The following is a 5,295-nucleotide window of genomic DNA, read 5'->3' on the forward strand; positions in this document are numbered from 1 at the left end:
TCAGAAAGACAAAGGAGGAAGAGAGATACAAACTCAACTCATTTGGCTTAAAGATGGAGGAAGGGAGCTAGGAGCCAAGGAATGAGGAGGCTTCTGGAAGCTAAGAACCGTCCTCAGATTTTGTCAGCAAAGCAATGGAGATCTCAGTTCTACAATTACAAGGAACTGATTCTCCCAACAATCCAGATGATTAAGGAAATGGCTTCTCCCTGGAGAATTTCCAGAGAACACAGTCTAGGCGATTTTAGTGCAGAGGTCAGTGTGAGACTTTTAACCTACAAAGGTATAATAAATGTATACTAGTCAAGCTATTTGTGGTAATTTACTATGTTAGCAATAGAAAACTAATATAGAAAAGATCTAGAGATTTCTAGGGATTTTTTTTTTTATTCTATCCCTCATTTTACCAGTGAGAAAACTAAGTCCTACCTATGCTATGGGATACTGTTCCAACCCTGATCACCTGGCTAACATGAACTCTGCCTCAGGATTCAACTTGGATTCCTGTTCTTCCATAAAGAGTCCCCTATCTTCCAGGACTAAGTGTCCCTATTATGAGGTCTCATAATGCCTCATGCATGTTTTAACATATTGTGTCCATCTCTGAACTCTCTCCTAAATCTCTGAGGGCAATAACTTTGTCTTATTCAACATGGTATCTCTTGAACTTAATACATTCCTAGCAGTTAAGCTCAAAAATATTGAATTAAAAAATAACAGTAGTTGTAGCTTACAAAGCATTAAAAGAAACAAAAGAAGCCATGTCTCCTTATCAGCTTTCCCACATGCTACTAGGGTATTCTGTTCAAAATGGACAAACATGGCAAACAAATTGGTAGCCTTGAAGTGGCACTGTGGTTTGTTTGTTAAGAGTATGGGTTTTGGAATCATAAGACAGGTTTATGTTCCATCTATTAGCTATATGACTTTAGGCAAAGTTTCTTTTCTTTTTATTTTTATAATTTATGTAGCTAACTCTGTGAGATCATTCTTATACATTTATCAGAGTTTTTCTTTACTGTTACTTCCTCATTTGAAAAAAGATAATACTACCTATTTCAAAAACTGATTGAAAATTATATTTATAAAATGCTTATCCAGGAACCTAGCAAATAGTAAGAGCTAAATAAAAGCATTATTATTACTAGATGTCTGTGATGGCAATTTTATCTGTCAATTTAAGTGGGTCATGGTGCCCAGATAAATGGTCAAATGTTACTCTTATATTCCTCTGAGGATGTCTTCGAGTGAGATTAACATTTAATTTAGTGGATTTTGAGTAAAACAGATTGGTCTCCATAATACGGTGGGCCTCATTCAACCAGTTGAAGGCTTAAATATAAAAAAAAAAAAAGAATAGTTTCCCACGAGCAAGAAGCAATGTTCCAGCACATTGCTTTCCACTTGAACAACAGCATCAGCAATTCCTTGAATCTCCAACTGGCCCTACCCAGATTTTGGTCTTGCCAACCTCCATAATCACAAAAGTCAATTCTTGGCATACATATATATCCACCACACACACACACACACACACACACACACACACACACACATATGCACACAACCTATTGGGTCTGTTTCTTTTAAGAATCCCAATTAATGCAGAATCCAATCTGCAAGTATGGTGATATTACTATGTAGAACTTATAAAAATTAAAATCTGGAGATAAATAAGAGTCCCTAATAAATGTTCCCTTCATCTCAATATCAGATGGGACCCTTTCAGTTCCTAAGATCAGCAGAAATCAAGCTATACAAAAAAGGAGAAGGAGAAATGTATTGGCCCATGTGACTGCCATTACTGGAATAGGTCTAGCTGCCAGGATAATTGAATCCACATCTCAAAAACATCACCAGAGCCCAGTCTGTCCTTGTCTCAGAGATGCCTTCTCCTTGGGATTTCACTTTCTAATAATAAATGTCCCCCTTATGGTGGTGAGGTGGTTGCAGCAGGTCCACAAGACATCTTTATAGTTCAGACCACAGGGGATGAGAGGGCACTTTTCTGGTAATTGTGCTGAGGCTCAATCTAAATGGTCTGACTCGGATCAAAAGTTCAATTAAAACCATCACTGAAGCCAGAAGACTAGATCCATGGGTTGGTTTCTGTTAATCTGTGCTCAACGCTAGAGCTCCCCACCAAAGCAGTAATAGATAATGGGGTGGGGGAAAGGGGGCAAGGAGGTTTTCCACACAGAATATGCTGCTTGAAGAGGGTCAAATGGATGCTAGACAGTCAAAGCAAGAGAAGGCTACTCTCATTGCTTAACAAAATTACTCTTCTCAGCTTTGGTTGTTTTACGTTTCACAAAAGGTATTTGAATTTTGAGAATCAAAAACACAATAGAATACCTGGCAATAGTTTTTTTAAAAAAACATTCCAGGATTAAAAATACATCCAAAATGAAAAAAAGAAAAAAAAAATCTGAACAGCAATTCCCTTTTTGGCCCCTTTGTAACCAGAATAATTTCAAATCTTTTCATAATGTTATAATGATCATTTTTGCTATTTGGAGGTGACTAAACTTTTGAGGTAGTTTTACATTTTTAAAATGCTTTATTATTGCTTGTGTTAGCCACACATATGGGCTGGGCACTTCCTCTATTAATTTTGTATCCAAAATTCAAATTGAAAAAAACAAAAACAACCAAAAAAAACTCATACAATTGGTTACAGCTAAACTAAAAGGAGAACCACCCTCTCGCCTACCAGGATAATCAATAACCAGTCTGTTACTTAGTAACAACAGCAGTGTTCTAAATGTAAACCTCAAGAGTGGGATGAACAGCTTTATTTGCCATGATTCCAATATTCATCTACATAATTTAGAGAAAGGACTAGAGAGCACATGAACAAATTTTGACAATTGTTATTACTAAGCCACAGGGACAGATAACAACTACTGAGCACCAACTCTATGAAGCAAACGTTATTTGCACCCTCATTTTGCCTATGAAGCAAGATATTGAAACTTAGATTTATTAAGCTGCTGAAACCAGGGTCAAAGGCTGGTAAGCTCATGAGCTGGTTTTGAACTCCATCTGATTTCTACTTTTATATAATAGAAGCCTATAAAAAGACCTTATTTTCCCTAACTCACTAAAGTCTCTAGGGGAAAAAAAATTACTTTTGCAATAAGGAAAAAATATTACTAAGGAAGGAAAAGAAGGGAGGAAGAAAGGAAGGGAATTTCATTACAGATCAATAACTACCACATTATAGCCATCATTATTTTCTTAGGCTAACTTGGTAGTTGCTGGATATAAATGGACAAGGCCTGTAGCATGCTAATTGGGACCTCTATACGAGATCAGGGAACCCACTTCCCTTTCCCCAAAGAATTGCCCTCAGCTGACTGTAGCTACTCCACAGAATTTACCCACACCTCCCCCTCAACTTCCCTGCCCCTTCCCATCTTCAATCCATAACTAATGATTAAATAATACAGAACTATAAAGGCAGCCCTCTTGTTTCCAAATCTGCAGGACATTTATTTCAGAGGTCAAGGCTTATACTTTGCTTTACTCTTCTAATCAAAATAAAATAAAGCATTTGAATAAAATACATGTCCATTTGCTCTGTGCAATGGTGCACACCTGTGACCCCAGCTGAATTCCACGCCTGTAATCTTCAGGAGGCTGAAGAAGGAGGATGGCAAGATCATGGTTAGCCTCATCAATTTAAGAGAGATCCTATCTCAAAAAAAGTAAAAAATATATAAATAAAAAGGGCAGGGATGTAGCTCAGTGGTAGAATGCCCCTGGGTACAATCATTTTTATTAACCAAATGATAAGGCACAATTGCAGAAGTAATCTGAACCTTTTCTTTCCCTGAAGATAAATTATACTTATCCCTTCTTATTCAAGGGTAGGTATGAAAACAAACTGAGCTAATAAATGAGAAAAAAAAAAATCAGGCCTGAATTTATTTTTCTAATTGAAAAAGCTGAGACATTAAGTACTGCAAAAAATAGTTAAGTCTCTAATCCCCAGAGCAACACTATATATGTTGTTAGAGGCACACTATTCAAAAGACCAGGAATGTCCACAGAATCTGATAGTTCTCATTGGAACAAATTTAAAATTTAGTGAGAAGTAACTCAACCTTGAATCAAATGTGTTTATTAAAAAAAAAAAATACTACAAACTTTTCTTCTAATAATCCTCAATTTCTCAAAAGCAATTTATTTTTAATACATTAAAAATATGTATATTTTAATATATATTTGTAGTTGCATTATGAAGCAAATGGAATCAGTGGTAAATCAGAACTGCAGGGAGCCAGATTGCTATCTCTAGCTACAATGCAGTAAGCTAAAGCAATAATTTAAGGAACAAACAGACCCAAATGTCCAGGACTTAACTAATAGCTGACAGTTTCCCTAATGATTGTTCCTACTTCCAATTTAAGATCAATCAAAGAAAGTAAAAACTGCACCCCTAGCTAATCACAGAGGATGCCTGCTTCTAGTTAGCCCCCTCCAGCTTCCACTCCCAGCAGTGCGCACCTGAGCACTGTCTCTTTTGCACTGTCAAGCTCTCCCCTTTTGCACTTTGACCTGAGCACTGCCTCTTTTGCACTGTCAAGCTCTCCTCTTTTGCACTTTCACACTTCTGCATGCCTTTGAGTCTCTGCCAAAACACAAGTGATAATGATGGACTTCCTGGTTTAAAAGCCCTGAATAAAAATGCCGATGTTTTTCTCATTGGTTGGTCTTTGTTTATTTCCATAGCCCTAAGGTCCTAAGGTGGCAGGAAGTCAGGTGTGCCAGAAACCACAGCCAGATACCATCTGCCTCAAATTGCTGCTGCCACTAGAGATTGAATTTCCATGCCGTCTACACAGTCATTCAGAATGTAAACAATCCGTGAGAATGTGTGTTTTTATGTATTCTCCTCCTACCCAGCACTATTATTATTATCCATCAACTGAAACAAATAGTGACAAGACTAAAAGCCTTCAGCACAAAAATAATCTTTTAAAAAAATCTAATTGTTTGACTTATGGCTTATTAACAATAACTTGCTGACTCTGCATTTAATTATAAGATACTGTTTTAAAACATCTTTCTTTAGTTCAATAAATTTATTACTATTTCACATGAAAATATAAAAAGTGTAACAGCAGCCTTTAACCTACCACTTTCATGCACAGAATTTATAACCTGAGAACACTAAAGTTTAAAAATGATATTTGTTCAAATAAGTTTATAAAAATTCAGAACCGTCATCAGGGATTAAAAGGATCCAGGAATACAGGGTTAATGTCACATAACACAGTAATATCACAG

Source organism: Sciurus carolinensis, chromosome 1 (genome assembly GCF_902686445.1).
Source record: "Sciurus carolinensis chromosome 1, mSciCar1.2, whole genome shotgun sequence".
Taxonomy (NCBI): Eukaryota; Metazoa; Chordata; class Mammalia; order Rodentia; family Sciuridae; genus Sciurus; species Sciurus carolinensis.